This window comes from Antechinus flavipes, chromosome 3, assembly GCF_016432865.1.
Source record: "Antechinus flavipes isolate AdamAnt ecotype Samford, QLD, Australia chromosome 3, AdamAnt_v2, whole genome shotgun sequence".
NCBI lineage: Eukaryota > Metazoa > Chordata > Mammalia > Dasyuromorphia > Dasyuridae > Antechinus > Antechinus flavipes.
The window spans coordinates 506,314,271-506,339,673 of NC_067400.1; the positions used below are offsets into that span (position 1 = coordinate 506,314,271).

General features: G+C 33.3%; 1 long non-coding RNA gene across 1 annotated transcript in view; it reads right to left on the reverse strand.

The window, feature by feature from the left end:
* Positions 1–2,317: 2,317 nt before the first annotated feature.
* Positions 2,318–25,403, reverse strand: part of LOC127554967 (uncharacterized) — a 73,991-nt gene continuing 50,905 nt past the window's right edge. The window contains exon 3 of the long non-coding RNA XR_007952116.1: positions 2,318–3,109. This is a non-coding gene — a long non-coding RNA (uncharacterized LOC127554967). The remainder of the gene's footprint in view (positions 3,110–25,403) is intronic.

The following is a 25,403-nucleotide window of genomic DNA, read 5'->3' on the forward strand; positions in this document are numbered from 1 at the left end:
TAAGAAGGAAAGCTACATTTCCTTTGTTACCTGTCCTTCAATTAGTCTCTAATGATCAGTTAAAACATGAGGTTGTAGGGAAAGAAGATAGTAAAGAATCTGGACCATGCTTGGGCAATATAATTAACCTAGCACTCATTATCTTAGAGACTGTTTAAAGAGAAAATAATATTTCAAGAGACTCAGACTCTTAAGTCATTTTGGTTCAGAGTCTCCTGAGAAAGTCCAATATCCAAACTAACCCACAGTCAAGAAGATTCTCTGATTTTGGAGCACCTAAGATTGAAAAAGGTAGCTCAAGCTACTTAAAAGATTACCAGTGGTAAGCTTTTAGCATCCCCCAAGCATTAAACTCCAATTGATATTAATGATATCAAGTCATGTAAGACATTTATTGGTCCCAAGGAGTGGTCACTGGCATGTGGAGAACCGATCAATTAAGAGATAGTTCCAGAATCTTAGAATCATTTCTCCAATATATTTGACAAGTGATTATCCCACCTTTTTTTGAAAACCGCTAAGGAGAACCTGTTCCCTTCCAAGAACAGCTCAAATTGTTAGGAAACTTTCATTGATATCAAGCCTAGATTTGCCTTTTAGCATCTTCTATTACTTATAGGTCTATCTATTTGGACAAAACAGAACAAGTCCAAATCTTTTGTGATTTCATAGTCTTTCAAGTAACTGAAAACACTAACATGTAGTCCTCTCTCCTTTCTCCTCTCTCATCCCATCCCAAGATTTTTCTTCTCAAGACTAAATATTCTCACTTTTCTCAATTTATCTTCCTAAGGCATGATTTTGAGTTTCTTTTAACCTCCCAGTAGTCCATCAATAGGTGCTTTTGAAGAAGTTACCAATGTCAGTAAAATTTTTCCCATCTTTTATCTGATTCATTGGATCAGTATCTTGAACATCTCATTTGGTGTTAGCTTCTATGAATTCAATTATAGTCTCTATGTTGAGATTATATTAAACACAACTGACCCCAGACCCTGCACAACATTTCTCTTACTTTTATATGTTAAATTTCTATCCAAAAAAAAATTTCTATCCAGATGGTTGATCTCCTGTTATGAGAAATGTGAGTATTACAGCTTGCACTCAACTTTGTTATTCTGAACTCTTGACAATTATAATGAAAGTAGGAGATAGGTAGTTAGGCTAAATTAAGCTAAAAACTTTCAAAGTATTTCAGTTGTCTATTACTGACTGAAGTATGAATCAGATTAGAGTATGACTATATGGGTGCAGAACTGATTCAATGACAAGAAATTAATGAATTAAAGTTAACCTTGGTGAAACTCTTCAGTACAGTGTCTCAGGGATCTGTCTTTGTAAAAAATAACAATTTGGATAAATGAAAAAAATTCATATATAGGTTATATATGTTAATATATATAATATGTTATTATAGGTACTGTGATAAGTACCAGGAACATATATGTATGGATATGTTTATATCTGTATGTATATATGTGTGTACATATACACATATATGTTTAGCATATTTGTAAAGTAAGGGAGTTGTTGACTTCAAGAAGTTCACATATTAATTGAGGGAAAATGACCCATATAGAGATTTAACAACTAGAGAACATGTTTATGGTTTGAGAAGTTAAAGAAATGGTGAACCATAAGGCAGCCAACTAACATGCCCTTTCCAAAAACAGTGATACTGCTGATTTTATTATTAATTGGGGTAGCTAGATGGTATATTGGATAGAGCACCAGACCTTGAGTCAGGATGATTTGAGTTCAAATTCAGCTTCAGACCTTTACTAAGTTTGTGACTGTGTGCAAGTCATTTAATCCTGTTTGCTTCAGTTTCTTCATCTGTAAAATGAGCTGGAGAAGAAAAAAGCACACCATTCCAGTATCTTTGCCTAGAAAATTTCAAAGGTCATGAAGAATCAGACATGATTGAAGAAATGGATAATGGAGCTGCTAAAGTTACTCAAAATGGTAAGCAATAAAATGGACTTCTAGGTATATGATTAGATGAGCTATGAAATATAGTCTGATGGTTGGAGCTGGCTCCAAACAATAAACTATTTAGTAAACCATCTAGCTGGTATCACATAAAGTTCCCCATGGACTAGGGACATGGATTCTGGAAGTCCTATCTTAGTATGCTAGTCCAGGTAGGGAGAAGTAGAGTGATAAAGCAGATGGCAAAATGGCTCAGATGAAAGAGTGACTGTATAGTATGCATTCTTAGTGGAACTGCAGTAGACTGGCAAACATTTTGAAAAGCAATATGAAAATATGCAAAAGAGTCTTAAAACAAATTATTCCTTCTTGTCAAGTGATCACATTTATTTCAAAAGTTTCAGAAAAAAGGACCTTTATGGATCAAAAATATTCAGAATTTCTCTATTTGTAATAGCACATACTTGGAAACCATCTGTGCACCAAACATTTGTAAAATGACTGACTAAATCATGGCATACTAATATAGAATGGAAATGTGGGATAGTGGATAAAGAGATAGCCTTAAAGTCAGGAAGATATACATTTAAATCTTCTCTCTTATATATACTGGCAGTATGGTTCTGGGCAAGTCATTTAGCCATTTCCAGCCCCCAGGCATAAATAGGTCTTTCTTCTCTGTTAAATATCTACTAAACTTTGGATAATTAATTTTTATTGCTTATTCTTTCCAACAGTTGTATTTATTTGCCTTCCTTATAAGGGACCTTGAATATCCCTTAGTATACAACTCTTCCAGGCCAACCTGAACTTGGAGTATAGAAGAATGGACTTCTCCAGCTCACAGCATCTCAGGTAATCTGGGAGTTCAGGGAGGCTGAGAGGCCTGTGAAGGCCAAGATCTTGAATCTTCTAATCACTTCTTCATCATCAGAGGTGCCCCCATCAACTTGTATTTTGCCTGGAATCATTGACCATATGTTTAGGAAACTCCCATTCCTCCTTCTTCAGTTTTACTGAACCTCTGATTACTCTTTCTAAAGTTATTAATGATTTCTTAATTCCCAAATCTAATAAATCTTAATCTTCATCCTTCTTGATAGCACTGCAGCATTGCAGGAACTTCCTACATCCTTTTCTTCTGGAGTATTCTTTGGGTTTTCAATAATTTGTTCTCCTATTTTGTAAAAGAAGAAACAAAAAAGAGAAAGAATAAAGTAAGTAAAAAATATGCTTTGATTTGCAATAAGTCCATCAGTTCTTTATCTAGATAAGGATAATATTTTCCTTCATGGTTCCCTTGTGCTTGTCTTGGATCATTGCATTGCTAAGAAGAGCTGAATCATTCATAGTTGATCATGACACAATGTTGCTGATACTATAGTGTATGTTTTCCTGGTTCTGCTCATTTCACTTTGCATCAGTTAGTACCAGCCTTTTTAGGTTTTTTGAAATCTGTTCATCATTTTAAATTGCACAATAGTATTCCTTTACATTTATATATCACAGCTTTTTCAGCAATTTCCCCAATTCATAGACATTTCCCTCAATTTCCAATATTTTTTGCCACCACAAAAAAGGGCTGCCACAAACTACATATATGGATAGATTTTTTGCCCTTTTAAAGATCACTTTGTGTAAATGGGCAGGAACTCAGTATGATTGATTTAATCCTACAACAAGGTGTTAACTCAATGGAATTGATAAGACAATGGTTATCTAGTTTAGCAAGTGAGTTCTCTAGTTCAGTATGATTGATTTTATCTTACAACAAGTAATGGTTCCTTAGTGATATAATGATTGGTTTATGCTCAACATGGTGTAATGATGTAATTGTAATAGAGTATATAAACTGGGGACAAACCAGGCAAAGGACAGATTTCAAGATACAGACTGTCTGTTGTGGTGGCTTTCCTACCTCCTGCACTTTGAGAGAGAAGACTTAACCAGCCTCCTAGTGGATCTCCTACCTCTTGCAGTTTGACAGAGAAGACTTGACCAGCCTTCTGGTGGCTCTCCAGCCTCCTGCAATTCCTCCACTGAGACCAAAACCCATTCAGGAGGGCCTCCAGAAAGCTAGCTGGTCTGAGGTGAAGGAGACAGACTGGGAAGTAGATAAAGACTTTGGACTTTATTCTTGACTATTCTCATGGGGATTACTCTGCTGAAAACAAGGCTGCTCTGAAGAACCTCCAGAAAGCTAACCAGAACACTACAACTTTGAGATACAGATTTAGTATTGCTGGATCAAAGAATATGCAGTTTGATTACTCTTTAGACATGGTTCCAAATTGCTCTCCACAATGGTTGGATCACCCATGGCTGATTTGGAGCTATTTGAAACTATGAGCAAAGGGCTATAAAATTGTGTATATCCTTTAATCCAGCAGTCTGTACTGGATCTATATCCCAAAGAGATCACAAAAAAGATTAAAAGTATCCACATGTGCAAAAATATTTGTAGCAGCCCTTTTTGTAGTGCCAAGGAACTGGAAATTGAATCAATGCCTATCAATTGGGGAATGGCTGAATAAATTATGGTATATAAATGTAATAGAATATTATTCTTCTCTAAGAAACAAAGAACAGGTTAATTTCATAAAAGCCTGGAAAGGCTTACATGAACTGATGCTAAGTTATTGAGCAGAATCAAAAGATCACTACACATTGCAGCAACAAGATTATGTGATGATCAACTGTGATGGACTTAGCTTTTTTCAATAATGTGATGATTCAAGGCAATTCCAATAGACACATTATGGAAAGAGCCATCTGCATCTAGAGAGAGATCTATGGAGATTGAATGTAGATCAAAATATGGTGTTTTCAAGTTATTTCTTTTTTAATTTTGTTGTTGTTTGTTTGCTTGTTTTTTTTTTATTTTTTTCCCTTTTTTGATTTGATTTTTCTTGCATAGCATGGTGAATCTGTAAATAATATTTAGAAGAATTGCACAATTTTAGCCTATATTGAATTGCTTGCTGTCTAGGAGAAAGGGAGAGGAAGGAGGGAGAAAAATTTGGAACACAAGTTTTTGCAGAGTAAATGTTGAAAACTATCTTTGCATGTATTGGGGAAAATAAAATACTATTAAACAAAAACAAATGGTTGGATCAGTTCACAACCTCATGAACAATGCATTAGTGTCCCAAATTTCCTATGGGTACAAGGTTAGTTATATCTCAGAATTGTTTTAATTTGCATTTTTCTAATCAATAGTGATTTAGAGCATTTTTTCATATGTCTATATATACTTTTTGGTTTCTTTATCTGAAAACTGCCTGTTCATATCCTTTGACCATTTATCACCCTGGGAATGACTTATAGTCTTATCAATTTGATGCAGTTTTCAATATATTTGAAAAATGATGATTTTAGTCAGAGACACTTACTGTAAAATGTTTCCCAGCTTTTTATTTTCCTTCTAATTTTGGTTGCATTGGTTTTATATGTACAAAAGCATTTCAATTTAATATAATTAAAATGATCTATTTTGCATTTTGCAATGCTTTCTGTTCTTATTTGCTCATGAATTTTTCCCTTCCTCACAGATATATCAGGTAGACTAATCCTCGCTCTTCTAATTTGCTGATGCTGTCAACAACCCTTTAACTGTGCATCCATTTTGACCATAACTTGATACACAATGCAAGATATTGGTCTATACATAGTTTGTGTCCTATTGTTTCCCAGTGTTTCCAGCCATTTTTGTTAAATAGCGAATTCTTACACCAAAACTGGAGTCTTTGGATTTATCAAATACTAGATAACTATGATCATTAACTACTATGTTTTGTTTACTAAATCTATTCACTGATTCACTACTTTATTTCTTAGTTAGTACTAAATTATTCTGATGATCATTGTTTTATTATATAATTTGTAATCTGGTATTGCTAGGCCCCCTTCATTTGTATTTTTTTCATTAATTCTTCTGATATTCTTGATCTTTTTTTCTTCCAGATGAATTTTGTAATTTTTTTCTAGTTCTATCAGATATAATTTTTGTAGTTTAATATGGCATTGAATAAGTAAATCAGTTTAGGCAAAATTGTAATTTTTTTATTATGTTTGTTTGACTTATCTACAAGCAATTGATATTTTTCCAACTGTTTAGATCTTTATTTGTATGAAGTGTTTTATAAATATGTTCATAGAATTCCTGGGTTTGTCTTGGAAGTTAGACTCCTAAGTATTGTGTATTGTATACAGTTATTTCAAATGGCATTTCCTTCTGTCTCTTGCTGATGAGCTTTGTTGGTCACATAAGAAATGCTAATGATTTATGTGGGTTTATCTTATATCTTTCAACTTTGCAAAAATTGTTAATTATTTAAAGTAATTTTTGATGAGCTCTGGTTATCTAAGTATACCATCATATCATCTGCAAAGAGTAATAGTTTTGTTTACTGATTGTCTAGCCTAATTCCTTCAGTTTCTTTTTCTTCTCTTTTCACTGAAGCTGACATTTTTAGTACTATATTGAATAATAGTGGTGATAATGGACATCTTGATTCACTCCTAATTCTAGTTTATCTCTACTCCAGATGTCAACTGATGATTTTAGGTAGGTACTGCTTATGATTTTAAGAAATGTCCCCTTTATTACTATGCTCTTTAGCATTTTTAATAGGAATGGGTGCTGTATTTTGTCAAGTTTTTTCACCATCTATTGAGATAATTATATGGTTTCTGTTGGTTTTGTTATTGATATGGTCAATTATGTTGATGGTTTTCTTAATGTTGAACCAACCTTTCATTCCTGGTATAACTCCCATGTGGTCATAGTATATAATTCTTGTGAAATATTGCCACAGTTGCTTTGCTAGTATTTAGTTCAAAATTTTTACATCAATATTCTTCAGGGAAATTGATCTATTATTTTTATTTTTCTGTTTTAGCTTTTCCTAATTTAGATTTCAGCATCATATTTATGTCATAAAAGGACTTTGGTAGAACTCCTTGGGGTATTTTTCCAAACAATTTATATAACATTAGAATTGTTATTTAAATGTTTGGTAAAAGTCTCTGATGAGTCCATCTGACCCTGAGGATTTTTTTCTTATAAAGTTCTATAATGACTCATTCAATTTATTTTGTCTAAGTTGAGGTTATTTAAGTTTTATATTTCCTAATCTGTTAATCTAGATAATTCATGGTTTCCTAAATATTCATCAGTTTTGCAGATTTATTGGCATATAATTGGGTATGATTATTTCAATTTATTCTTCATTGATAATTATTTCACCTTTTTCATTTGTAATACTGGATAGTTTATTTTCTTCTCTTTTTTAAAATCAAATTAGCTAATGCTTTGTTTTTCATATTTGTTTTTCATAAAACCATATTCTAGATTTATTTATTACCTGAATAGTTGTTTCTTTTTTTACTTTCAATCTGATCAATTGTAAAAATTGCTTGCCCAATTCATTGATGTTTTTTTTTTTCCTATTTTGTTGATGTAAGAATTTAGAGAAATAAAATTATAAAATTTCCCCTAAGTACTGTTTTGGTTGCATTCCATGAATTTTAGTACATTGTCTCATTGTTGTAATTTTCTTTAATGAAATTATTGTTTCTATGATTTGTTCTTTGACCCTATTCTTTAGAAATTGATTAATTTCCAATTTTTTTATTTCTTTATTTAAAACAAATGCAAAATAAGAAAAAAAAACAGAAAAATAAAGATAGAAAAAGGAAAAGAAAAGAAAAAAACATTATCATGTGTCCAACAGAACATTGGGGTAGATTTAAAATATATAATAATAAATTTTCATTTCAAGAAAGCATATATAATAATAAAAGACATTGTATTCATAACTGTCCGTTGTTGTTTTCTTGTAGATTTTCTTTTGTTCTCTGCTGTGCACTTATTTGATTGTTCTTTTCCCTTTTTCTTCCCTTCACCCCTTTCAAGCAGATTGCAGTAAATATATACACATACATAAACCTATATGCATATACATACATATGCATATATACATGTAAAACAATATTAATATGGCTGATAATGTAGATTTTTCTCTTGATTAAATCTTTTTTTAAATTTGACTTTGTTTGAAATCAATGATTACTATCCCTCCTTTTTTCCCTAATAAATTCTGCTCCTGATCAAGGTTATTATGTTTGTGTATATCTCATTTCCTATCTGGGTTAACTCTTCTACTTTACTTCTACCTGCTGACTTGCCTTGTTTTACTTAATCTCCATGCTGCCCTCCCCCATCATGGATCCATCTCTTATCTTCTCCCCCCCATACACACATTTTCCCTCCCTCCTTATCTTCTTCCTATTAATCTACATATCTTATTTAACTCTTGTTAATTTAAACTCCTTTCTATACCCCATGTTATCCTATGTCATCTTTTCCCTCCATCATTTCCCGCTTAAACCCTTTCCCATTACTCTCCACACCTTATCCCACTATTATTGATTTACACATCCTTCTATACTCCCCCTTATCTTATTCCAACCCCCTTTATTTCTTTATAGATTTTGGAGGCTGCTATACCCTTCTTAGTATATATAGATCTATATCTCTATATAAATATCTCTCTCTATCTATCTATAGATATATAGGTTTTCAGAAATATCAGCTCTCCTCATCCACTTAATTCCTTTGGGTTTCATTTTAGAGTCAGATCATATTCAGCTCTACCCCAAACTTTCTTTAGGATTACCCAATTACTAATGTCAATCTTAGACATATAATTGACATTTCCACATATAAAACACAAACAATTTCCTTTATTGAGTCCCTTGAAGTTAGTCTTTGATGTTGGCTCTTATAAATTAAATTTTCTAATTATTTCAGTATTGTTTGAGACAAAACCCTGAAAATCAGACAGTTTCTTGAGTATCTACTTTTTTTCATTTAATATTATATTTCATTTTGCTGGACATAATATTTTTGGTCATAACAATAGTTCATTTGAATGTCATTGTGTATATAGTATTCTAGGACCTGTGATCTTTTATTGTAGCACTAATAAATCCTATGCAATTCTTATACTAGCTCCAGACTCTTTGAATTGTCTTTTTGTTGTTATTGTTGTATATAAAATTTTCTCTTTGATCAGAGGTTTCAAAATTTAGTAAGGATATTTCTACACATTTTTCTTGTAAGATCTCTTTGAGTTGGTGATCAGTGGATTTTTTCTATTTCTACTTTCATCTCATGTTCTATCACTTCAGGACATTTAAAAAATTTTTTGTACAATGTATAAAGATTCTTTTTTTGTCATATGTTTCAGATAGCCTAATCTTATGTTTTTGCTTTTTGATCTGTTCTTCAGATTTATTATTTTTCTTATAAGATGTTTCAGGTTCTCTTCTACTTTTTCATTCTTTATATTTTGTTTTATTATTTTTTGGTTTCTTATGACCTCACTGTCTTCTCCTTGTCCAATTTTAATTTTCAGATCATTTTCTTCCTTAAGACTCTGGATCTCCTTTTTTAGTTGGCTGATTTTATTTTCAGTCTTCTTGTTTTTCTTAGATCATTCTTAAAAAAAAATCCCTGTCTCTCTCATTTGATTTTTTAAATCTTTTTTGAGTTCCATAAATTATTTTTGGGCAAGTAGCTATTTAACATTAGTGTGTTTAGAGGTGGGAGGCTTTTTAAAATTCAGTTATACTCCACTGAAAATGAAATCTGCTATTAACTATTTCCACAGTAATTTTCTATATTGAGCCCTTTCTCCTTTGTTCATTTTTTAAAAATAAGAGTATATGGGGAAGAGCCAAAATGATATAATAAAGGCAGAAATTTGCCAACCCCTCCCCAACACTGCTCCAAAATCATTTAAATAATTATTTTAAACAAATTTTAGATCATCAGAACACCCCAAAAGATGGAATAGAATATTTTCCACCCGAAGGCAGATTAGAAGTTCAGTAGAAAAGGTCTGTGACACCAGAGTTTGAGTCCAGTGGGCAATCCAGGTTGCAGGACACCTTTGCATGACCTCAGACTCAGCTCCAACCCTGGCCCAGACCCGACCTCTGAATCAGCAACAATATTTGTGATTTCCAGATCTCTCAGCTCAGATTCACCAAAGAAGACCTAGAAGATCAGCAGAAAAGCTCTGTAGAACCAAGGTGGAATTCCTAGTACAATAATCCCAGTGCAGCCCCAGCCCTGCTCGTACTCAGACCCCAGTGTCAGCAAGAAGGGATCTCTGAATCACCAGCAGGGCTGGAGACTTTTGGACTTCTCAGCCTGGGGACACCAGGAAGGATTCAGGAGGTCAGTGGAGAGTGGCTATGGCAACAGGGTGGGAGTCTTATGTGCAGTCCCAGTGCAGTCCTAGTGCAGCCCAGTCAGCAAAGTCCCAGCCCCAGCCAGCCCATTAGATTTTACAGCTACAATAGGTCAGGAACTGCACTTAACAGCTCCAGGGCAGAAAAGAGGACTTGTGGTCAGATTACTAGAAAGATCTTTGTAAACAACTGCATAAAATCCCTGAAGTTTGGGACTGTACACTCTCTACTCTGGAAAAAAAAAAAAAAGCCTTACTTTAACAAAGAGTTAAAAATCCAAGTCTAGGAAAATGAGCAGACAACAAAAAAAGCTTCTGACAACTGAAAGTTATTATAGTGCCCAGGAAGATCAAATCATACACTCAGAGGGTGATAACAAAGTCAAAGCTCCTACATCCAAAGCCTCCAAGAAAAATAAGAATTGGACTCAGGCCATGGAAGAGCTCAAAAGGGACTTTCAAAAATAAGTAAGAGAAATAGAGGGAAAATTAGGTAAAGAATTGAGAGGTTCAAAGGAAATACAAAAAACTAATGAGGAGAAGAATAACTTAAAAACTAAAATTGGCCAATTCAGAAAGGAGGTACAAAAACCTCACTGAGGAAAATAATTCCTTAAAAATAGAATTGACAAATAGAAGTTAATGACTTTATGAGAAATCAAGATACAATAAAACAAATGCAAAAATAAAAAGAAAAAATTTTAAAATAGCTCATTGGAAAAAAAGAAAACTAACCTGGAAAATAGATCCAAGAGAGATAAGTTTAAAAATATTGGTCTACCTGAATGTCATGATCAAAAAAAAAAAAAAAAAAAAGAGCCTGATTATCGTCTTTCAAGAAATTATCAAGGAAAATTGTCCTGATAGTCTAGGACCAAAGGGTAAAATAGAAATTGAAAGATTCCTCTGATCACCTTCTGAAAGAGATTCCAAAATTCCCTTGTGTGGCAGGTAGTTCAATACATTAAATATGTTAAAATATATGTTAAATCCAATCTATGTATACATATTTATACAGTTATCTTGCTGCACAAGAAAAATCAGATCAAGAAGGAAGAAAAAAAAAACTGTGAAAGAAAACAAAATGCAAGAAAACAACAACAGAGAGAATACTATGTTCTGGTCCATACTCAGTACCCATGGACCTCTCTTTGGGTGTAGTTCTTCATCACTGAACAAGTGGAACTAGTTTGAATCATCTCATTGTTGAAGAGAATTACGTCCATCAAAATTGATTATTATATACTCTTATTGATGCCATGTATAATGATCTCCTGGTTTTGCTCATTTCACATAGCATCAATTCATATAAGTCTCCCCAGGCCTCTCTGAAATCATCCTGCTGATTGTTTCTTATGGAACAATAATATTCCATAACATTCACATACCATAATTTATTCAGCCATTCTCCAACTTATAGACATCCATTCAGTTTCCAGTTACTAGCCACTACAAAAAGGGCTGCCACAAACATTTTTGCATATGTGGGTCCCTTTCCCTCCACAAAACAACTTCTACATTAGAGAATCAGAAGACTTGGAATATGATAGCAGTAGATCCAGGATTGCAATCAAGAATCATCTATCCCACAAAAATGAGTATAAATCTGAGGAAAAGATGGTCATTCAAATAAAACTGAGAATTTTCAAGCATTCATGATGAAAAGATCGGAGCTGAATGGAAAATTTGATTTTCAAATGCAGGACTCTGGAGAAGCATAAGGAAGTAATCAGGAAAATGATATCATAGGAAAGTTAATAAGTTTTATTTGTTTACATTCCTACGTGGGAGGATGATACTTGTAGTTCATTAGAATGTCCTCAGTATTATGGCAATTGGAAGGAGCATATATAGACAGAGTACATAGATATGAGTTGTATATGAAAGAATGATATCTTTTTTTAAATGATGAAATTAAGGGATGAGAGAGGAATATACTGGAATAAAGGGAAAGGGAAAAGTGGAATGGTAGAAATTATCTGCCATAAAAAAGGAGGCAAGAAAAATTTTTTACAGTGGAGGGGAAAAGAGAGAGGAGAGGATGAGTGAGTGAACATTACTTTGATCAGAATTTGCTTATATAGGAAATAAAGTATATAAATCAATAAGGATATAGGAATCTATCTTATTCTATAAAAAAATAGGAGGGGAATTGAATATGGGGAGGAGGCAAAGTGATAAAAGAGTGATTATATTGGGGTGGGGAGTGGTCAATAGCAAAACACTTTTGAGGAGGGACAGAATGAAAGCAGAGAGAGAATAATTAGCAACAATAATTGTAAAAACATTTGAAGTAAATTTCCCTTTTAAGGCCTCATTTTTCAAATAGAGGAACTGAGTCAAATTTATGAAAAAAAAATAAGAACCATACCCCAATTGATAAATGATAAAAAAAAATGGGATCTGTGCCCAAAGGGCTATAAATTCATGCATATCCTTTGACTAACAACACCAATATTAGGCATGAATACCAAAAGAGAATCAGAAAAAAAAAAAAGGAAAATGACTCATATGCATTAAAAAATTCACAGCAGCTCTCTTCTCAGGACAAAAAAAAATTAGAAATTGAGGAGATGCCCATAAATTGGGGAATGGCTCAATAAATTGTAGTATGTGCTTGTGATAGAATGTTATCATTTTCTGGGAAATGATGAGCAGGATGCTCTCAGGAAAAAAAATACCTAAAGTCCTCCATAACAAAGTAAAATATATTGTAGTCAGAATAATAGCAGTGTTCTGGGTTACCAGCTATAAATAACTTTGCAATTCTCAGTAATATAGTCATCCATGACTACTTTTAAAGACTTAAAAAATTCCAGCTATGCACAGAGAAGGACTTGATTGTGTTTGGATGCAAACATTCTCTATCATCTCCCTCTTTTTAACTTAATTTTTTTGAGGGTTTTATTTTCATTAGAGTGGAAGATATATGCTTTCTTTAACAACTTGACTTTTTTGGAAATGCCTTGCATAACTTCAAATGTGGTGTCTTAATTGCGGGTGAGGATAAGAGAGAGAATGTAATGGGGGGGGGAATGTTAAATAAATAAATAAATAAATTCAAAAAAATAAGAATTATACAATTTATTAATTGTGTACAAATAATAAAACAAAGCTTCTCATAAATTCTATGATGTTTTCCTCTCAAGAGTTAAATTCATTCTCTCAAGCAATATTTATTCATACTCTCTTTTTGACAGCTCAGCCTTTCAGGAAAGCAGTTCTTTTTAGTTGTTTATGTTTGTACCTCACCCAGTCTTTTTAAAGCCATCCCAAACTACAGAATCATTGTTAAACTGTTAATCTTCTCAAACTTCTCGAAGATGACAATTAAACTATGTGTCCCAGATTCAGTTCCCTTTTAAAATGTTACTGAATTGTGAGTTTTCCATTGCTCCTTGTTGAATGTAATTTTTATTGCATTATGATCTGAAAATAATAGGTGTGATATTCTTGCCTTTTTACATTTGATTTTGAGGGTTTTATGCATATTACATGGTCTATTTTTTGGTAAGAGCTATATTACTGCTGAGAAAAAGTTATATTCCTTTCTGTTCCCATTCATTTTTTACCCAAAAATCTGTCATATCTAACTTTTAAAATATTTTATTTACCTGCTTAGTTTCTTTTTTGTTGATTTTTGGTTAAATTTTTGAGTTCTGAGAGGGAACAGTTGGAGTCTCCAACTAGTATAGCTTTGCTCTCTATTTTTTCCTTTAACTCATTTGACTTCTCCTTTAAGAATTTAGATGCTATATTGGTTAGTGTATATATGTTTAGTATCGATATTGCTACATTGTCTACAATACCTTTTTAATAAGATGTAGTTTCTTTCTTCTTAATTGGGCCTATTTTTGCTTTTGCTTTGTCTGAGATCAAGATTGCTATTCCTACTATTTTTACTTCAACTGTAGCATAATAGATCCTATTCTAATCCCTTACCTTTTTGTATGTGTGTGTTTTTGCTTCAAATATGTTTCTTGTAAACTACATATTGTAGAATTCTGGTTTCTGTCCCCTTCTGTTTTATGGGAGAGTTCATTTTTTTCATTCATAGTAATTGTGTATTTCCCTCCACCCTATTTTTCCTTCTGTTTGTTTTCTCTTTCACCATGTTCCCTTCTCACCAGTGTTTTGTCTCTACCACCTTCCCTTATCTGCCTTCCCTTCTGTTAGTCCCCACTCCCCATCCCTCTTTACTTAATCTTCTTTCCCCCTATTTCCCTGTCAAGTAAGATAGTTTTTTATATTCAACTAATTGTGTGTATTATTTCCTCTTTGAATCAATACTGATGAGAGCAAGGTTAAAGCTATGTTCATCACCAACCCTCCCATTTTTCCCTTCACTATAATGGATCATTCCCTCCTCATTATGTGAAATAATTTACAGTATTCTATTTCTTCCTTCCTTCTCTTAATTTTTTCCTTAATTTTTTTTTTGTCATTCTTTCACATTCACCTTGTGTCTATATCCTTTGTCTATGGATCTTCCTTCTAAGTGTACTATTAATGATACAATTTTTAAGAATTATCATCTTCCTATGTATGGATATAAACAGTTTAGCGCTATTAAATACTTTATATTTTCTTTTCCCTTTTTACCTATTTATACATTTCTTGGATTTTTATACTGGAGTTCTGTAATGTTTGGACTAGCTTTCTGGAGGTCCTTCAGATGGGCCTTGGATTCAGCAGGATAGATACCATGAGAATGGTCAAGAACAGATTCTTTATTCTGGCCCAATCTTGATCTTAGTGTAGGAGGCATGAGAGCCACCAGGAGGCTGGTCAAAGATACAATGTCTATTTTCCAGTCGTTCTTAGCCCTTATATATCTTATTGTAATTACATCATTACAGCATACTGATTATGTGTGAACTTAGAGAACCATTACATCACCATACTAAATACTAAGTATATATGTGAACTAGAGAACCATTATCTCATCAATTCCATTGAGTTAACACCTTTTTTCAAGTATAGTTTTCCAAAGTTCAACTTTTTGGTTTAGTTCTGGTATGCTCCTTATGAAAACATGAATGACTATTTTCCCCCTTGATATTACTCTTAATTTTTCTGGATAAGTGATTTTTGGTTTCAGGTTTATCTCCTTTGCCTTCTGAGTATCATATTCCATTACCTTTGATCCTTTAATGTTGTAGCTACCAAGTCTTCTGTAATCCTGATTGTGATTCCCTGATATTTGACTTGTTTCTCTGTGGCCACTTGTAATATTTTTTCCTTGACTTGATAGTTTTGAAATTTATCTATAATGTTCCATGGAGTTTTTATTTTGGGATCTTTTTCTTGAGATCTAGATTCCTTCAGTGCCTAATTTGCCCAATACTTCCAGGTCATCAGGGCAGTTTTTACTGATAAATTTTTGAAAGACAGTGTCCAGGAAGAATTCCAGGATTGGAGACAAGATGTCAGAGTAAAGTCAGGAAGCTGCTAAAGCTCACCCAATTTCTGTTGAAAATCACATGAAACCAAGCCTCTGAGCAGAGTCTTATGGAACAAAACCACTATCCAGCTCAAGATAGATTGAATAAACTTTAAAAAGGTCAGTCTCACTGGGGTAAAAAGGGTGTTCCAGTTCAGATAGACTCCAGAAAAGCTAGTGAGAGAATCTGACTCACAGCAAATCAGCAAGTATCCTCAGTCCTGGCTCAGTAGAGGAGCAAATCGATGAGGCATTTTCCAGTCCCAGCTCAGAAGGCAAACTCTGGGAAACAAAACTGTTTCCTGAGTAGAGCAGACAAAGCTACCCCCTACAAACACATGGACCCCCTGTGTTCAAAGCCAAGACTCAGAGATACACAGGAAGCTTGGGATAGCTGCACCTTTACCCCAAAAGCAGAGCTCTGTTTTAAAAGTAAAAAAGAGGAAATACCAAAAGAAAAGGAAAGAAAATGAGCAAGAAGAAAAAAGAACCTTGACCATAGAAAGCTACTGTGGTGACAGGGCAGACCAAAACACAAACTCAGAGGAGGACAGAATATCCATAGAAGAAATCTTAAAGAGTGAGATAAATTGGTCCCAAGACCAAAGAGATTTCTTGGAAATGCTCATTAAAAAACTTCAAAAGGCAAATAAGAGAGGTAGAAGAAAAAATGAGAAAAGAATTGAGAGGTATGTATGAAAGAGTCAACAGTTTGGAAAAGAAAGGGAAAAAATGTCTCAAGAAAACAACTACTTAAAAAGTAGAATAAACCAAATGGAAAAAGAGATACAAAAGATAACTGAAGAAAAATCACACATTAAAAACTAAAACGGAGAAATGGAAGCTAATGACTTTGTGAGACAGGAAGAATCAGTCAAACAAACTAAAAATGTATGAAAAATGTAAAAAAAAATGTGAAATGCCTCATTAACAAAACAGCTGACTTGGTAAATAGATGCAGAAGAGATAATTAAAAAATTTTTGGCCTGTTGAAGGCCTTGACAAAAAAAAAAAAAAAAAAAAAAAAAAAGAACCCAGATAGTATTCTAAAAGAGGTCATTAAGGAAAACTTCCCCAATATTCTGGAAATAGAGGGGGAAATACTCATTGAAAGACCCCATGGATCACTTTGGGGAAAAGATCCCACAAGAAAAACCCCAGGGAACATGGTTGAAAAACTCCAGAACTATAATCTCAAGATAAAAATACTACAAGCTGCCAGACAAATACTATTCAATATCAAGGAGCAATAGTCAGGATTACCCAAAATCTGGCAACTTCTACAATAAAAGATTGGAGGGCCTGGAATACCATATTCTAGAAGGCAAAGGATCTGAGGTTAAAACCAAGAATTAACCACCCAGCAAAATTCAATACCATCTTTCAGGGGAGGAGATGGAGCTTCAATGAAGTAAGAGACTTTCAATCATTTCTATTAAAAAACAGAACTAAACAGAAATTTTAATCTACAAATACAAGACTCAAGAGTAGCATAGAAAGGTAATCAGGGGAAAAATATATACTTAAAGGTTAAACTGTTTACATCCCTAGATGGGAAAATAGTATCTGTAAATCTTGAGAACTGTATTTATCACTGGGGCAGACAAAGGGGGGAATCACATGAACTGAGGGTGTAGCTGTAAATGGACTCTGATGTGATGACATAAAAGAAAAAGACATTAAGGGATGGGAAAAGGTCTGTATTGGAAAAAGAGAAAAAGGGAGGTATAATGGGACAATTAGTTCACATGAAGAGGCACTAAAGACATTACAATCCAGGGGAAAAAGGGATAGGGAAGAACACTATCTGAAGCTTGATCTCATCAGTTTATGCTCTAAGAGGAGATAACTTAATCATTTAATTGGGTATAGAAATTTATATAATCTTATAAAGAAGGAGAAGAAATAGGAAAAGAAAAGGAAGGAACAGGGTAGAAAGAAAGGTAGAAATATTAGGGGGAAAGATAAAGAGAATGGGGGAAAGAGTTAATAGAATACAAAGTACTGGGTAGAGTGGATTAAAAAACTACTAAGAGAGGAGGGGGGGTTAGGAGATAAAATAATGGACTAAGGACAGGGTGGAAAGAGAGAATAAAAGTATATACAGGGAAGAAAATAGGATGGAGGGAAATACAGACTGATAGATAACTGTTAATGTGAATGGAATGAACTCTCCCATAAAACTGAAGGGGAAAGCAGAGTGGATAAAAAAAAGAATCCTACAATATGTTTACAAGAAACATATTTGATACAGAGAGTCACATACAGAGTAAAGGTAAAGGGCTGAAACAGAATTTATTATGTTTTAGCTAAAGTTAAAAATAAAAACAGGGGTAGCAATTCTGATCTCAGATAAAGCACAAGTAAAAATAGATCTTATTAAAACAGATAAGGAGGGAAAGTACATCTTGATAAAGGATAATATAAATAATGAAATAGTAATGATACTAAATGTATATGCACTAAATGGTACAGCAGGCAAATTCCTAAAGAATATTTTAAGCCAGTTACAGGAAGAAATAGCAAACTATTCTTGTGGGGGACGTCAACCTTCTCCTCTCAGAATCAGACAAATTAACCACAAAATAAACAAAAAAGAAACTAGGGAACTTAATAGGATCCTAGAAAATCTAGATATGATAGACCTCTGGAGAAAACTGAATAGGGACAGAAAGGAATATGCCTTTTTCTCAGCAATACATAGTACATACATAAAAACTGATCATATATTAGGGTATTAAAAACCTCATAATAAAATGCAAAAAGGCAGAAATAGTAAATGTTTCCTTTTCAGACTACAATGCAATAAAAATCATATTCAATAAAGGCCAGGGAAAGACAGACTAAAAACCATTTGCAAATTGAATAATCTAATTTTAAAGAATGAGTGGATCAAACAACAAATCACAGAAATAATCCATAAGTTCATTCAAGAAAATGACAATAATGAGACAACATACCAAAACCTGTGGGATATAGCCAAAGTAGTTCTTAGGAGAAATTTTATATCTCTAAATAGCTACATAAATAAAATGAAGAAAGAGGAGATCAATGACTTAGGCATGCTAATTCATGCCTTAAAAAAAAAAAACTAGAAAAGGAACAAATAAAACCCCCAAATACCAAATTAGAAATTTTGAAACTCAAAGGAGAAATAAAAAAAAATAGAGATTAAGAAAACTATTGAACTAATAAACAAAACTAAGAGTTGGTTTTAAGAAAAAAAAACTAACATAATAGATAAATCTTTGGTTAATTTGATCAGAAAAATGAAACAAACCACATCACTGACATCAGAAATAAAAGGGGTGAACTTATCACCAATGAAAAAAAATGAAAGCAATAATTAGGAGCTATTTTGCCCAAATCTGGGGCAATGAATCTGACAATCAAACTGAAATGGATGAATATAAACAAAAATGTAAATTGGCCAAGTTAACAGAAGAGGAAATAAAAGACTTAAATATTCCCATTTTAGAAAAAGAAATTAAAGAAGTCATTAATGAACTCTCTAAGAAAAAGTCTCCAAGATCATATGGATTCACAAATAAATTCTACCAAACAATTAAAGAACAATTCCAAAATTATGTAATCTATTTGGGAAAATAAGTAAAGGAGTACTGCCAAATTCCTTCTATGACACAAATATGGCACTGATACCTAAACCAAGAAGGGCCAAAATAGAGAAAGAAAATTACAGATTAATTTCCCTAATGAATATTGATGCAAAAATTTTAAATAAAATATTAGCAAAGAGATTACAGCAACTTATCAACAGGATAATACACTATGACCAAGTAGGATTTATATCAAGAATGCAGGACTGATTCAATATCAGAAAAAATTATTATCATAAATGAATTAGAATAAGCAATGAGGAAATAAAACCATCACTCTTTACAGATGGTATGATGATATACTTAGAGAATCCTAGAAAGTCATCCAAAAGCCTACTGGAAACAATTTACAAGTTTAGTAAAGTTGCAGAATGTAAAATAAACCCACACATATCATTGGCATTTCTATATATCAGTGACAAACCTCATCAGCAAGAGATAAAAATTCCATTTAAAATTACTGTAGACAAAATAAAATATTTGGAGGTCTACCTGCCAAAATAAACCCAACAACTATATGAACACATTTACAAAACATTTCTCACACAAATAAAATGAGATCTAAAAAACTGGGAAAATATCAATTGTTCATGACAAAACTGAGCTAATATAATAAAAATGACAATTCTCCCTAAATTAATCTACTTGTTCAGTGCCATACAAATCAAACTTTCAAGAAATTATTTTCCAAATCTAGAAAAAATAATAACAAAATTCACCTGGAATAAGAAAAGATCAAAGATATCAAGGGAATTAATGAAAAAAAAATTACAAAGGATGGTGGCTTAGCAGTATCAAACCTAAAACTATATTATAAAGCAGCAGTCATCAAAACCATTTGGTACTGGCTAACAAATAGAACAGTGGAGCAGTGGAATAGACTAGATACACAGGCTACAATAATTAAGGCCTGTAGCAATCTAGTATTTGATAAAAACCCAAACTCCAGCTTCTAGAATAAGAACTCACTATTTGACAAAAATTGCTGGGAAAAACTGGAAAATAATATGTCAGAAACTCAGTATAGACCTACATGTCACACTCCATACCAAAATAAGGTCAAAATAGATACATGATTTTGCATAAAGAATAATACCATAAACAAATTAGAAGAACAAGGGATACTTTATCAGATTTTTGGAGAAGAGAGGAATTTATGACCAAAGAACTAGAAAACATTATGAAAGACAAAATGGACAAACTTTGATTACATTTAATGTGCACAAACAAAAGCAACTGCAACAAGACTAAAAGGGAAATAGAAAGCAGCAGTGTGTGTGTGTGTGTGTGGGATCTTTATCATCAGTATTTCTGATAAAGGTCTCATTTCTAAAATATATAAAGAACTGTGTCAAATTTATAAGAATACAATTGATAAATGGTCAAAGGATGTGAGCAGACAATTTTCAGATGTAGAAATTAAAGCCATTTGTAATTATATGAAAAATAATGTTCTAAATCACTATTAATTAGAGGCCCACTACGGTGTTTCTTCATTTTCCCAAGGCTACACTGAAGTGTGTGGCTGCTGGAGGATGTCTATTTGCTCAGAGCTATGCCAAAATAATGTGGACATCTGGCCACTAGAAGTTGACTCTTTGCCTGAGACTACACCAAAGCAGATGGTGGTTTGCCAGAGAAAGATAGGCTAACATGTTGGATGAAACAGTTGAGATCTAAAATATAAAAAAGATTTCGATAAACTAGAATTAATGAGCAAAAAAAAGTAAGATGATTTTTAAAAAATTTATTTATTTTATTCTGAACTTAAGGAATATATATAGCAAGTATTTCTATAATAGTAGAATAGGAAAAAATGCACATGTAACTGAAAATCTATTATGCACAATTTGCTATTCCTTTTACATATATGAGTTATCATGTAAATGTTCTTTTTACTCTTTTTTCTTTCCTCCCTTTCCCTGCCCTAAAAATGGCTATCATTAGAGACAAATATGTGTGTATGTAATCATATATATATGTGTGTGTGTGTGTGTCTGTATGTACATATACACATATATACATTTAATTCTATGCATACTTTTATTTATTGGTTCCTTCTCTAGATGAAGATAGCAGATAAAATGATTTTAATAGAGACAAATCCAAAGTTTTATGTGGGTTCAAAAAATGAGCTATATAAATATAGAATGGAAGAGCTATTGTTAGACAAAAAATTCATATAAAAAGAATGAACATGGCATGGGATGAACATGGCATTAGGGACATGGCAAGCAAAAGAGCTAAAATTACCTTAAATTTCAAAAAGGAGAAACTGTTACTTTGTCCTACTAATATCATAGCTGGAGTCATGTGTTAAATTTTGCATGTCATGTTTTTTTGGGAGGACATTCACATCTAGAGTATGGCAGTCAGGAATAAGAAAAGATAAGAGATCCTGTCATCAGGAGATCAACTAAAGTAAATAGGTACACTTAACCTATAGAGAAAGAGGAAGGAAGAAAGGAAACATTGCTCTCCAGTTGTGTCTGACTTTTAAACCTCATTTGAGGTTTTTCTGTCAAAGATAGTGGAGTGGTTTGTCATTTACTTCTCAGACTCATTTTACAAATGAGGAAACTGAGGCAAATAGGGTAGTGACTTATATAGGTAATTGCCTGGGACCAGATTTGAACTAAAAAAGATAAGTTTTCTTCAATCCAAGCCCAAGGATCTATCTATTCTGCCACCTAGCTGTCCGAATTAATTGCCTATTACATTCCTTAATCCACTAGAGAAGGAAATGGCAAACTATTCCAGTATCTTTGCCAAGAAAGTCCCATGGACAATGTAGTACATGGGCTCACAAAAAGTAAAACATGACTGAATGACTAAAAAACAGCAATATATGCCAGAAACTGTGGTAAGCACTGCAAATACTATCTAATTTGATCCTCACAGTAATAACTTGGAAGTAAGTGCCATTATTATCCCCATTTTATATTTGAGGAAACTGAGGCAAATAGAAGTTGTGTCACACAGTGAACAATATCTGAATCAGAGTTGAAGTCAATCTTTCTGACTTCTCAATGTACCATCTAGTAGATAAAAGATGTAAAAGGGATAATAACCAGTTTCATATTTTTAAAGGATTATTATGAGAAAAAAGTTTTAAGATTTATTTTATTTGGCCTTGAGGAAGAAAAACTAGAAAACACAAATTACAGAAAAGTAGTTTTTGCCTCAATATAAGGCAAAATCTTCTAATAGTTAAGTATGTCTAAAACTAGAATGGGATACTTAAAAAAAAAAAAAAAAAGCAGTCCCTATCACTGGAACTGGTAAGGGTTGAATTTGATGGTCATGGAGGGCCCTTTCATGAGTTAGATTCTTGTGAGTCATTACAGAATTTCAATACAACTATCTTTCAAAGTGTTTATATAACCACCCAATTCATCTGTCACTGGGGCTTTTGAGCCACAGAATCATCGAATCTCAAAGTGGGAAGGAATTTTAGAATTCATCCTTCCTTCCTCCTAAGACATTTTCTGACAATCTGTGCTTTAATCCTTCAAATAACAAAATCTCACAGATTCAAGGGAAGTTACAAGGGATATTCTGAATGCTTATTTCTGTCCATATCTAAGAATTCCTGAATACAGGCCCTGTGCCGCAGCCACCTTTTGTGAGGAATTTGAGCAAAAGACAACTTTTTGCTAGAAGCCAAATCTTTTATTACTTAATTTTATTCTTTAAAAAATGTATTGATATTCTACTTTTACATCAACTTTTTTTCTTTTGAAAAATTTATTCAGGTTTATTTTTTATGAATTTGACAAACATGAATTGTTCCTTATAAAATGAATAGTGAAAGAGAATAATATATGATAGCATGAATCTCATAATACTTTGTAAATATATATTATTTGTATATATATAAATATGTGTACATATATATGTATAAATGTACATAACTATGTGTGTATATATTTTAACATGGTGTCTCCAACATAAACTTGCTTCTCTAGATTCTTCCCTGAACTGCCTTCTAATCTCTTGCATATACACATATATGCATATATATTATGTATAAATTTTTTTAAGCTTTATCTGTTTATCAGTGTAATATAAGAGCAAAAAATTAAAAAATGTATTTCTGTTCAAATTTATTACAAATTAATGAAGCAATTTTTAAAGTTTTTTTTTTTTAGATTGATGAACACTGTACCCCAAAACAAACCTACGCTGATGGTACAATGAAACCTTGTTGTATTTGTTTGAAGTATCTTAGAAGGACAGACTGAATTTGTCTTCCCTTTCTTTAAATCTTCATGCATATACTGATAGATGAAGAGAAGTTGATCAACTCTTGGAGAAGTCACCTGCTCCCATTGATATTAAAGTCAGCATTTATAATGTTTTAGCTCACTACTCTTATTATTATACAACTTGCCTCAGATTGTTCGTACGGAGTGAACACTTCCTCCAAACTCCTTATTGATTTAGATGAAGGAGATCATCAATAAATTCCCTCAAGTGCAAATCATTCCCAGACAGTGTCATTTTCTAGTCATTTCAAACCAAGCTTTCTTCACAGTTCTGTTATTTCTCCTATCACAACCTGCTCTTGAGAAGGAAAACCTGCCAATTAGACAAGCTCAGAGTGGTAAAACATGCTTCTGTGTAGTCATTGCCTCTCTATTCCTCCAATCAATTTGGTTTCTAAAGTTGTAATGACCGTATATTTAAAATCAGCCGGAGTCAGGAATTCAGGTTAAGGGGAAAATCTTCAATCTTTATTGAAGTGAAGAGGTGAATAAGGATTACGATAGCAATATGGGCAAGAAAGATTGCGATAGCAATATGGGCAAGAAAGATTGCGATAGCAATATGGGCAGCTGTGACAGGAGGCCAGCTAACAGAGGGGGATCTGAGCTGAAAGGTAGTCGCAATGGCAATGCAAGCAGTCTCTCCTTCCCCTTCCTTTTCTACTCCCCTGCCTCCACCCACCAAAATTGTCATTTCCTATACAACACATCAGAACTTGCACAAAGAGTGGGCAGGGGCCATTCTTTCTCCAAGCTTATATATTAATAGAGTATGGTCCAATTACTATTTAGCCTCATGTGCTTGGGACCTCAGTGCATCAACTCAAGCCTCAGCCCATTACATAAAGTGACAGAAACAATGTGCTTTCAGGAAGTTCCCTTCCTGGAGCCTGAAGTAAACTGGAGCTTTTGTCTGAAAGGTTGCATGCCTGATGGCAGTCTTGTGTCACCACAGCTAAGATGTCCATTGCTGAAACTCAGTGTGTTATTGGCGAAGTACATCTGACAGATGAGATATAGTTTTTCTCTGATTTCTTTTACCTGTTTTATAATATTCCAAATCACACATTGGTCATTCCAACATTTATATGAAATGATATGAAATTATAACAATTCTTATTTTAAAGTTACTACTATCTTCATGCCATTCAGTCACATTATATTGTTTTAATGTTTTTTTAAAAAAACTTATTTTTACTCTACTTTTCTTTTTTCTTTCCTCCTTTCTTTTCGATTTTCTTTTTTTCATACTAGTAGTGTTTCCATTTAAAGAGTTCTTTCTCTTGTCCATTTTGTTAAAGATTCCTGCTGTGTCTGGTAAGCAGACAAACACTGAGTGAGCTCATCCACTATCAGGCCCAGCTTGGCTTTATCCAGCTCCAGCTCCAGCCCCAGCCCTGGGCCACATCTTGCCCTTGTGCAATACCAAGGGCCCACAGTAGCCACAGAAGTCCATGGCCAGCACAGAGCTGGTCACCTGTTTCTCATTGCCAGCCACAACAGCTGCTTATACAATTCCACTAAGTTTGGAGTGGGTGGATGGAGGCAGTTCCACATTCCCTGGATACCTCTAACTATATATTATTATAATGTTCCATTGACACTCTTCTCTTGTCACAAGACACTCTATATACTGCCTGGGCATTTTCACTGGTTGTCCCCCATGCCTGAAATCCTTTCCTGTTTCATTCCCATCTCCTGGCTTCTCTGGCTTCTTCCCACATTCTATACTTTTCCTGATCCCTCTTAATGATAGTACCTTTCATCTGTTAATTATTTCCAATTTTTCCTGTATTTTTCTTGTTTCCATATAATTGTTTGGATGTCATCTTTCCCATTAGACTATGAGAGCCTTTTTCTGTATCCTCAACCCTTAGCATAG